The sequence below is a fragment of the Chrysochloris asiatica genome, unplaced genomic scaffold (assembly GCF_000296735.1).
Source record: "Chrysochloris asiatica unplaced genomic scaffold, ChrAsi1.0 scaffold00010, whole genome shotgun sequence".
Lineage (NCBI taxonomy): Eukaryota > Metazoa > Chordata > Mammalia > Afrosoricida > Chrysochloridae > Chrysochloris > Chrysochloris asiatica.
In genome coordinates this window covers 10,372,988-10,385,537 of record NW_006408528.1, presented here as the reverse complement: position 1 = coordinate 10,385,537, position 12,550 = coordinate 10,372,988, and positions in this window count along the sequence as shown.

The window sequence follows — 12,550 nt, the reverse complement described above, 5'->3', positions numbered from 1 at the left end:
CTCTCTATGTACCCATCTATGCCTTCATCTCTGGTGTCACTGCTTCTCTGGATACAGTCTTGCATTCCACTTGTGCTCTTCTCCCTTGATGATCCTAGGGTCCTTTGTTTCTGGACTGTAAGATTAACTACTCCCCCGATTTTGTTACAAAACTCCTACCTTTACAACGTGACAGTCACAATTAGTCATGATAACAATTACTCACTATTAAATCATAGGAATCTTATCCCCATCTCTTTTCACCAGACCCATCTAGACAAGATGAAAACTATTCAGTGGGGACTCTTTCTTCCCCCACACACTCTTAAACTAAACTCCCTCTTGAAACCTTGTAAGCTAGTCACTTCGTGCCTTTATCACCCCCTCATTTTAGGTAGCCAATATCTAAGTTGCCCATCCTTATCTACCATGTGTACAGAGGGGATAGCATTTATACTTGATGTGAAAACTCCTTCCCTCTCTTTTGGTATTTAGAGTTACTACCTCCATGATTGTAGGTCAAGTTCATCAAATTGTAGCAGTTTGCCTTTGTTTCCTTTATCAAAATTATTTTGTTCTTATTTTGTGTGTGTATCTTCCTCTAGTCGAGTTCTGATTATCAAGCCATCGAGGCTAGGTCAAATGGGCACTATCTGAACTTGGGGTGTTCTTGTGCATCTCCCCTCACTGCATATCAGCTGGATGCTTCACTCTCTGCTCTAGCCTTCTGTGGTTATGTCCCTGTCCATAGGCTCAGGTGTCCCCAGGTCTCACCACACTTTGGACCAACCAGCCCTTCTTTTTCTCTTTCTTATCTCTAGGTCAACAGGAGTCTATGAAACGTGATTGAATTCAGCCCATTTCTTCATTGCTGCCTTTCCCCCTCTTCCACTCACCAGTAGACCAATGAGGTCACCAGTAAGATTACATGCCTGCTCATGTGTTCCCTTTGAGTTTCAATCTTAGAGAGGTCTTTGTCCTGAAGGAACTTGATTGCTTGCCTTGATGGCTTCCCTGCGAACAACTTGCTTATTCTTATAGTAGCCAGTCATACTGCCATTTTTGTTTGGGGTTTTTCCTGCTGATCTTTCATTGAGGATGTATCTTCTGTTGCTCTAGCTGTTCCAGGCTGGTCTGCTTGTCCTTTTTAGTGGAAATGTTCCACCTCAAAAAGCTCTGGATGGGGCTCAGGATTCCACCTAAGGTCCTATACACTGCAAAGGATCTGCAGGAGGCCTATTAAATGGACTTTTGCTCCTTTCATATGATAGGTGGGTATTGACAGCAGTGAGTCACATATTGGTGGTAGTGCTGCTGTGCTATGGAGATGGTTCTGACTCATAGCGACCCTGTATAGGGTTTCTGAGTCTGTAAATCTTTACAGGAGCAGAAAGTTTCATCTTTCTCATGTGGAACTGTTGGTAATTTTTGTGGGAATGAGTGTCTTTTCTTCAAATATATTGTAATCCTGTTTATCGTATTCGGATGATATTTCTTTTTATTCTTTATCCATTACTACTTCCTGAAATGAGTAGGGACTTTCCAACTTCCTTAAGCTCCCCTAGCAATTTGAATTAGCCAAGCGGGTAAGGTCAAGTCTGTGAGGTGGAAGACCTAGACAATGGGATTTAGGCACAGCCTTAGACTTGCATCAAGGATAAAAGACCAGAATGGCCCACCACTCCATAAGCTTCCTAACCTGTTCCTGAGCAGCTGCGCACCCTTCTGCAGAAGTAAAATTTTGCCTTGTTGAGATACTTTTGGTTTCACTAAAGTGTCTATGACATTGGGACTTATTTCCAACAGTTTTGAACTGCTGACCCTTAGGTTAGCAGCCCAACTAGTAACCACTATGCTACCAGATCTCCCTAGTCACATATTAGGTGCTAGGAAAAGCTGTCAAACTGTGCAAACTTTCTTTGGTTCACTATAGTGGAAATGCTGAGAAATTTACAAAGAAGTAATAATATAGTTCCCTCTTTTGTGCACTCTCCAGCTTTCTCCCCTAATTATCCAGGCCCATGTCCTCATGTCAAGTTTATTTGGGGGACTGAAAGATACTGTATGAGGTATGAAGTTAACTTTACCCACCCTTATTCGTAAGCACTAGACTGGAAAACACAAAGTCAGTTCAAACCCACCAGCCGTTCTCAGAAACCCTATACAGGAACCGACTCAATGACACACAACAATAGCAACAACATTTGTGAGCAATATTGCGCAGTGATAAATAGTGCTGTATCTGGAGCCAAGCTCCTCTGTTTACTGACTTGCCCAAGTTTCTTATCTTCTCATCATAGTTTCTCATGATTACAGTAACATCTCAGAGGGTTGTTGTAGAGACTTCATGGATATTTCAGGTTTTAAAAATAGTTATTCAGGTACTATAAACAATCAATAAATATTAACCATTGTTGCTGTTGTTATTATGAAACAAATACTTTCTTCCTAGCCAGTAGAGTCAGTGAATATTTTGTCATATATGGTTTATTTCAGACTCAAATTTATTACTATTTGGAATCCCAAAAATGGCTCAGAGCTCTAAATTTCTCAGAAATGAGACCAAGTTGGTAATGCACTAAACAATAGGAAATGAGAACTCTTACTTTGAAACCAGTTAAATTCAAAAGTCTCTTACAGAGACCCTAAAAAGACTATTTTATTTTAAATAATAATGAAGAAAAAAAGACAAAGAAAAAGACCCTTCCAGTACTGACATCACATCCCATGAATACACTGTAATTGTTTTTCTTTTCCCTTGAATAAAATAACAAGTATTATGTTAATCTATCCAAAGACAACCTGGAATGTGAAATCCGTGCAGAAACGAACAGAATTGCAAATGTTTGATCAGGATAGCAGGAAGCACACATTCTGCCTCTCCACTCCAAAAATAGAAAACCTATTTAGCACTTTGTAAAACACGCTAAATGAAGTTTGCTCTCTCCTGCAGATAGAGATTTTACTTCATTTTGTGCCAGTGAAATTTTTGAAAATTGCATGAGGAGAGAGCAATTTTTGGCACTTTGGCTAGGAGTACAAAATGTTAGCAAATGGTGCTGAAAGGATCTTAAGTGTAATGTTGGAATAATATTCACACAACACTGACTGCATCCTCATTTTTAACCTATTTACATATTCAAAGGGAAAGATGCTTAGCAGTTATTTGTTTAAAGGGGCCTATTTAAGGGGGAAATGGCAGTCACAATTTTTGAATGCATTAGACAAGAAGGTTGCTGTGAATAACAATTCATAAAGAAAAATATCATTTCAGTGACCATACAGGAATGTGGAAGGATATAGGTGGAGTAATCTTGGCCATCAGCATTAGCTCCGACTACTGAAAGAGGTGGAAGAAGGGAAGAAAGTGAGAAACACATACTGGAAATTTCCACTAAGTAGACACAGAGTCATTAAACACAGCTGACCAAGGCTGACAGAATTTTTAGCACCTCAGAAACCCTATACAGGGCTGCTAGAGTCGGAATTGTCCACAGCACTTAACAACAACAATATGACTCTACTGATTTCTGGCCACTTGCTAAGCACAGATGTTTCTCCACAATGTAAATATATTGTCTGCTTAACAAGCATATTCTTTCATCCATAATATGAGCACATTCAATAGCTATCTGTTGATAGGAATTGTGGCAGATATAGAGAAGTCTCTATGCATTTCTTATCCACACAGAACTTAAAATCAATTTAGAGAGAAAACATTGCATTTATGGAAGACCAAATAGATGTTTAGTAGAAAGTGCCAAGTCACAAGACCACAGTACAGGTGGCTTCTGAAGAAGCGGTTCTGAGTTGGAAAATGAAATCTACACCAGTGAAAAGAATCAAGACTGAACAGAAGAGGCCAAATGACAATGCAAGCTGAGAAAGTCTTTGTCATCCAGCGAAGTTTACTAGCACATATTAACCATCAGAGCTGGCTCATATGGGGCTGGAATGTCCGAGTCATGTTACTCCTGCCTAGGTTGGGATGTACACCTTCCTGGGAAGGGTGTGTCCTCCAGCAAGGTGACTCCTTAAAGCTGAGGTAGACCCCTCAGGAATTGAGAACAAGAGACTAGCTTTTTGCTGATGGCCCTCCACACTATTGGGAAGTATGTTCATGAAGGAGGATTTGAGCTGTGCCACTCCATGTTTATCATAATTCATTTTTAAAGCTCTTTGAGGACTTCAAATTAAAACAGCCATTAATAAAAGTAAAAGGAAATTCAGCAGAAAGAGAAATAACAATGGATTTCTGAACTGTTAACTATATAGAGAGTGGACCATGGGACAACACAGGTTAGAACTGCTTAGATCCATGGTTCTTGCATATATGTCATTGGGTTTGTGGCAAGACTATAACCAATAGAAAGTGCCACGAGTGATGCTAGAAGTGTTCCCAAGAAGCAGACAAAAGTCATGACATTACCAAAAAACATATTTTACTTGCTTGATATATATTATAGATTGAAGTGTGCAGCTAGAGTTGCTCACTTTTTCAAATCAATGAATCCAGCATAAGGACCATTGTAGAAACACAGAAAAGGAAATCTGTGGAGCCATTGCTACAGCTGCACAAACAAATCCCAAAACCTTGCATTGTTTGAGGAATACCTTTTAGTCTCATATTGAAAATGCTACTTTTATGTGGGCTCAGTATATAATATGTACTAGGGGGCTTTCAAAAGTTCATGTAAAAATTTCATGATCTTTCATCCGATTTTACCATGGGTTTTTTAATCCCCCTCATATAACACACAAAACATGTGCTAATGGATTGTTTCTGTTATTGGTAAGGCTTCTGATCAACAGAAGTCTATTAGTAGTTACATTTTAGGGAGTCACATGTTATACATTGATTTTCAACTTCACAGGGGGCCAGCATCCCTCACCCCTATGTTGTCCCAGGGTCAGTTGTAATGATTTCTCATTATTCATGACATTTGTGTTCTATGAAGTCACCACCATCACTGAATTAGTAAATTTGGAAACCTATCTTAGGGGGAAATGCAGAGTTGGGTTCCTGCAAACCTTTAGTCACAGTATTTGCATCAACTGGATAAATACAGGTTTTATGTGTATTTATGCTTAAAGACACCTTATTTAATATATATTAATATTGAACTCACAGCCAACAGCACTAGAATACACACCTGAACGAAAGGTTATTTAACACACACACTTTTTCCATAAGGCACATCACAGCCGTCTTGTACTTAGGAACAGTAAACAGCACTTCAGCACCAAGCTTGGAGGTCATTTTATTTATTTTTACTTTTAATTGTAGTTTGGGTGAAAGTTTGCAGAGCAAATTAATTTTCCATTCAACAATTTATACACATTTTGTTTCAGGACATTTGTTACAAAACCCTTAATGTCATAGCCCTCTTTCTACTTTCTCCCTGAGTTTCCTGTGTCTTTCTTTCCTGCCTCTTCCTGAATTCTTAGCTTTGTTTTGGAACAAATGTTGCCCTTTTGGTCTCCTGTGGTTGATCATACTGAAGAGTACATGCCTCCCTATCCTATTCCTTTCAATTGCTTGATAGGTGTGTCTATTGTTGGGCTGAAAGTTGATCCCCAAGGGTAGGCTCCATTCCAGGCTTGAAGGGTGTCTACAGGCCACAATCTCAAGGAGTCCACCAGTCTTTGTCAGGTAAATCTTGTCTTTTTTATGATTTTAAATCTTGCTATGTATTATTTTCTTCTGTTCTGATCTTCTATTGTGATTTTGATCAGGGTAGTTGGTAATGGTAGCTGGGCACCATTTAGTTCTTCTGGTCTTCAGGTAGTAGAGGTTGTGGTTTGTATGGTGTGGGGGCCATTTTAAATAGGAAAATTACCAATAATGACAAAAGTCATGGCACTAAATATATGCAACATAAAAGACACTTGTTTACAGCATTAGAGCGGAAACAAGAGGGCAGAACGCAGCCTTTTTGGCCCTCAGTTGGGAACGTGTACATTGGCTAACTCAAAATTTTTGCTTCTCTGTACATGTCCGCTAATGACCATGAAAAGTGTTAAGTATATTGATTCTGGGGTTACAAGTAAACATTAATGAGTGTACTAATTCACAAATACAGATTCAACGAATAATGACGTGTCCTAGTGTGGTGCTATAGGATAAGTATAGGACAACTGGACCACTAATCACAAAGTCCACAGTGCAAACTCCCAGCCACTCCTTGGAAACCCTCTACAGGGTCTCTGTGTGTCAGAACTGACTCAATAGCACTTAACAACAACAACAATTGAACAACAAAAATACTATATACTTTCAGTTTAGTACAGAGATAGCATATAAACTGTTTATTTAAACAAGCAATCATAAAATTAAGATTTGTGTGTGTGTGTGATACCAAAAACTGCACAGATTTTTAAAAAATATTCTTTCAGATTATGAAAAAGTAAAAAACTATCAACAAGTAATCTCCTGGCTAATGGTAGCTGCCTGGTGACATGGGAGAAAAATCACAAGTTAGAGTTGTAGTTGAAAGATCTCCGTTAGGTTTAGCTTTTTTTTTCTGAGAAAAGAAACCACCAAATCCCCACAATCAATAACCTTGATAGTTTTTAGTGAAGAATACAGTTGCCCGGTGTTTGTGTTATCCTGCAAACCGAGGTAAAGTCTGTCTGATCCTTTGTGAAGACCAGTCTCCGTTGACTCTGAAGATAGCTTAGTACAATAGAAATGTCTGTATCTTCTTCTATGGCACCCAGTTCACCAGTAGTCTGCTATTTCCAGCCCTGTGTGCAGCGATCTCCACAGAGCATGTATAAGCATCGCGTCCTTGTAAAACAACAGCAGGATTTCTGTACAGTATGTCTGTGACATACTTATCATCCTGCAGTTTGGTCCCAGTGTTCATCTGTCAAGGAGAATCATGTCCAACCAAAGTCATGATCAATCACTACTCTCATATCATTCAATACCTACTTGTGTCCTCACAGCACTTCATCTGGTAAAATATTATCATTTCCAATTTTCAGATGAGGAAGCTGAAAATGAGAGGGGCTTAGTAACCTAAACCTTGGTATTTTTGGTAATACCAAAATTTTGTTAAGCCAAAAATTGTTGCAATTTTGGTAAACAGAAGGTTATATTTGCCTGTTGGCTTCTGGCTCCAAATCCATGGTTCTTCCTATTATACAAAGTCCATGGGTGGTGCAGACTGTTAATGTGCTGAGTTGTTAACTGAAAGACTGGAAATTCAAGTCCACCCAAAGGCACCTTGGAAGCAAGGCATGGCAATTTCACTCCCCAAAACTCTGCCACTGAAAACCCTATGGAGTAGAGTTGTCAGACGCATGGGGCTGCCATGAGTTTGATTTGATTGATGACAATTGGTAAACTGATTTCCTGCTATACATCTGATCCATTTTCTGAAGAGTTTCCATCAGCAAGCACATCTTGTGTTTTCTGTAGCACATGTAGCACCATAAAATAAATATGAAGGGGTTCCAAAAAGCTTGTGGAAAATAAAATGAAAAGATAATGGAATTTTTCCATGAACTTTTTGACACCTCTCATATTGGACTCCTGGGGTGCTGCTGTAGGATCAGCACTGGACTATGAACCACAGAGTCGGCAGTTCAAACCCACTAGCTGCTCCTCAGAAACTCTACACAGGGTTATGATACGTTGGAACAGAGTCAACACAATTAATAACAAACATTAACAATTTTTTTTGTGTTTTTTTATTTGTTTATGATCAAATAAATTTGGAAATTACTAAACTAAGCAAAGTTAAATAATATTTTGTAAACACAAAGTCTCAGGACATGTTGTGCTTGTGTGTATTGAGCTTCTATAAACTGCTTGAAGACAAGGATATCCATAGCTTACTTGACCACAAAAATCTTTTTTCCATTAGGAATTTTGTGAAGCTAAGGAATCACAGAACAAACTATGGAAAACCCTATTGCACAAGACTCAACATGCTCTTTCTTCCGCTGGATGTCAAAGAGGCCTCTGTTTGGTCTGGCATGCACACTACAGCTATATGTTGAGAAGACGGCTTTCTTCACTGACAAAGAATTGGTTCCAGCCACTCAGACATACTGTGTAGGTATCTGGGTAGACACCTTGTCCCACAAGTTCTTCATCTGACATGGTTGTACCAACTCAATGCCAAGAGACACAGACTTTGGGAAAGACCAATTTCAGGAATTTTTCTGGAAGCTTTAATGTGAAAAGATAGTTAAATAGAAGATATTATGAAGAAAAACAAATTTATAAATAACAATAATAACTCTGTAGGTTTGTTTTGACCATGAATAACATTACCCAGAATTCCAATGAAAACCATGAACTTCTGTATGAAAACAATCAAGTGGAACAACTTGCATACACACAGAGATGCACTCAGAGCTACAAATAAGATTCAGAATGCTCACCATATAAAAAACTATCCTGACACCTACAGTCATTAGCAAAATACATACATTTATTTTTTTTTTTAATTCTAGGCAATGGAAATATATTTTCCTTTCTATAATTATTACTATTAGTAAAGGTTAGTCTCATCCATACAAGTTGATAGTATTTGCTTACTAGAGTTTGGATCTGTATTTGCTTATGGAGTTTTAAGTTGTGGGAGGCCTGGGGTTTATATTTCATTTTACTGTTGCTTTAGGGTTACTGGGGCTGAAAGGGAAGCATTTACTCATGAAGAAAAATGAAGGGCTGGAGGGATGAATAGCAAAAGTCCGTAATCTAAGACGCCACAGACTCCACGTCCTCCAGAGGAACAGCCTTAAACACCACGTGGGTGGCAAGCCAAGGATTGGTTTTTATTAGGATTGTCATAAATTTCCCAAATCTTGTAGGAAATGTCACTTTTTGGTTCAGAGTTGTAATAAATTAGGGATCAAGAAAACGTGATATTCCACACTGGAATGGGGTTAGACGCTTCCTTTAAAATTCCCGTTAAAAATATTCTTAAAATACGATTTCTTATGTCTTATTAAAATGGCAGATGAGAAAAGAACCCTGGTGTCTGTGAATTTAGAGGCAGGTCATAGTAAACATCAGAGTCTCTGCTCATAGATAATGACATCTCTGGTCAAGATTGAAAAGAGGTTTCAAGCTGCAGGTAGAAGAATAGTAAGATGGCAAAGTGTTTTTAGATGTGAAAAGAAGAGTCAAAAGCTTTAGCAAACTCAGATTTGGGACCAGGCTGAAAAATATTTTATCCAGGTACTTCAGAGCAGAGCAGAAAGTCTCACATAATGAACACCAAGCATGTTTCCACCTTTCATTTTATATCATGCCTTGTCCCATCTAGTTTTACTTTTTTCCCTGTGAAGTTTGGACAGCCTAAACATTTACAAGAAAAAATATGTCTCTTTTCATCTGAAGATTCAGTTTAAATGCATGAAGATTGCACCATGAAGAATTCTGTGGTAAAATGCACTCCTTAGTGAGGCACATTTTTCCATGTTAAAATAGCATGTATTGCCTTACTGCTTACTGCTCATTTGCATTCATGTTGTGAAACTCTCGCTTATGTCTGTTCCTGTTGTTGTTAGGTTCCCTTGAATTGGTTCCAACTCGGTGACCCTCTGTACAACAGAATACAACACCGCCTGGTCCTGCACCATTTCAGCCCATTGTTGCAGCCAATGTGTTAATTTGTCTCACTGAGGGTCTTCCTTTTCTTCTTCTTCTTTTTTTTTTTGCTAACCCTCTACATTAGCAAAAATGATGCCCTTCGCTAAAGACTAGATCCTCCTGATAACACGTATAAAGCACATTAGAGGAAATCTCCTATCTGAGGAGCATTCTGACTGGATGGTTTTCAAGGCAGATTTGTTCCTTCTTTTGAAAGTAAATAGTATATTTAATATTCTTTGTTAACACCATAATACAAATGCATCAATTCTATTTTGGTCTTTCTTAGTCCTTGTCTAGCTGTGCCATGCATATGAGGCTATGAGACAATTGAAAATGCCATAGCTTGAATCAGTTGGACTTTAGTCCACAAAGAGACATCATTGCTTTTTAATACCTGAAAGAGGTCTTTTGCATTAGATTTGTCCAGTGCAATATGTCATTTGATTTCTAGGCTACTACTTCCAGGTGCACTGATTGTAAATCCAAGTAAAATGAAATCTTTGACAACTTCAATATTTTCTCCGTTTATCATGATGATGCTCCTTGATCTACTTTTTTTTTTTAATGTTTTATTGTGAATTATGTGATAGTTTACATGGGAGAACATTAGTTTTACATTTATCCTATCGTATATCGTTTTATTACCATGATTACAATCCCCTCCATGCATCATCAACCAATCAAAGGGTATACCCTGCAAGCCTGCCCCTCAGTCATCAGCACACAGCCTCTCTCCCTCTCTGTGCCTGAAGTCCCCAGCTGCTCCATCTCTCCACCTCATCGTCTCTGCCTCCATCTCAGGCATCACTACTTCTCTGGGCCTTGGTCTACTTTTGAGGATTTTTCATTTCTTTATGTTAAGTATAATCCACACTGTATTCTTTGATCTTTATCAATGAATACTTCAAGTCCTCTTCACTGTCAGCAAGCAAGTTTGTGTCATCAGTATACTACAGATTGTTAATGAGTCTTCTTCCAATCCTGATACCGTGATCTTTTTCATATAGTACAGTTTCTCCGATTATACGCTCAGCAAACAGGTGGAACAAGTATGGTAAAATGATATAATCCTAATGCACACCTTTTCTGATTTTAAACACACAGTACTTCTTTGTTCTATTCAAACAACTGCTTCTTAGTCTACTTTCAGTTTCTACATGTGTACAATTAAGTGTTCTGGAATGTCAATTTTTCATAATGTGTTATGATGCAGTCAAATGCCTTTGATGTTCAATAAAACATAGATATTCTCTGCTTTCAGTCAAGTCCCATCTATTAGCAATGACATCCCTCATTCCATATCCTCTTCTGAATCCAACTTAAATTTCTGGCTGCTCCCTATTGATGTACTGCTGCAATCGTTTATTGAATTATCTTCAACAAAAGTTTACTTGCTTGTGATATTAATGATATTGTTCAATACTTTCCACATTTTGTTCAAAGAAAAGATCACCTTTCTTTGAAATGGGCACATGCAAAGATCTTTTCCAGTAGGTGGGAAATGTGGCTTGTTAGAAACGACACCAAAGATCACATGACAAAATTTTGCAAGACCAACAACTTATTTATTGCAAATACCTTTTTCAACAACATAAATGAGTATAAACCCATGGAACTCACTGGATAAAATGCACAGAAATAAAATTGACTACATCTATTGGAGTCCTGGTATGGCACTGTGGATTAATGCGCTGGACTCCTAAGTCAGTTTGAATTGCAAGATTGGTGGTTCAAGCTCACCAGCCACTCCTTGGAAACCCTCTACAGGGTCACTATGAGTTAGAACCAACTCAACGGCACTTAACAAAAACAATGGAGATAATAGGGAAACTATATCATCAGCAAAACTAGGACAAAGGTCAACTGCAGAATAGACCATCAATTGCTCACATGCAAGTTCAAGTTGAAGCTGAATGAAATTAAGACAGGACCATAAGAACAAAAGTAAGAACTTGAGTGAGCATATACCACCTAAATTTAGAGATCATGTTAAAACTAGAGTTGACATTTTGAACACTAATGATCTAACATCAAAGACCTCATGCATGTATGAGGAAAGCAAAGGTCATTAAAAAGATAGAAAAGAAATAACCAAATTGGATGTCAGAAAAAAATCTGAAATTTGCTCTTGAATGTCGAAAGAGTAGCTAAAGCAAATGGAGGAAATGCTGACATCAAAGAGTTTAACAGAAGATTAAAATGGAACGTGCAAAGACCTGGAGTTAGAAAACAAAAGGGAAGAACAAGTTTGGCCTTTCTCAAGCGGAAGAAAACAGAAGATAAATTCAAACCTTGCCTTGAATCCCATGAAGGATTCAATGGACAAAATATTGAACAACTCAGGAAGTATCAGAAGAAGATGGAAGGAACACACCGAGTCACTGTACCAAATAGTAATGATCAATGCTTACTCGTTTTAGGAGGTATCATATGATGATAATATTGAAGGAACAAGTCCATGCACTGAAGGTATTGGCAAAAAAAAAAAGAAAAAAGGCTTTATTAATTAATCAAAATATCAATTGATAAAATATTTTATGTCTGTATACATTTTTATGTAAGAATGTATTTTTCTTAATAATTTTTATGTGATAATTATTATCAACAAATATAACTCTTTGGTAACCTATAAGTGGAGTCCCTGACTGGGGGACCCAATTACTATTCTTGGCGCTTCATCAAAAGTTTTGAGGTCTGAGTCTACCTAGAGATGCCTTGAGAGAAAGGTCTGGAAATCAACTTTTGAAAAACCAATCCTTGAAAATCCTATGGAACAGAGTTCTCTGATACACATGGGGTTGCCATGAGTTGAAATCAACCTGACAACAATTGGTTATACTGGCAACCTCATTTGGGCAAGTTCAGGCTATAATGAAATGTCTTCTTATTTTTCTAAAATGGAAGGAAAATCATAGAAAAATAATCACTAACACAAAGAATAGAAAAAATTATATT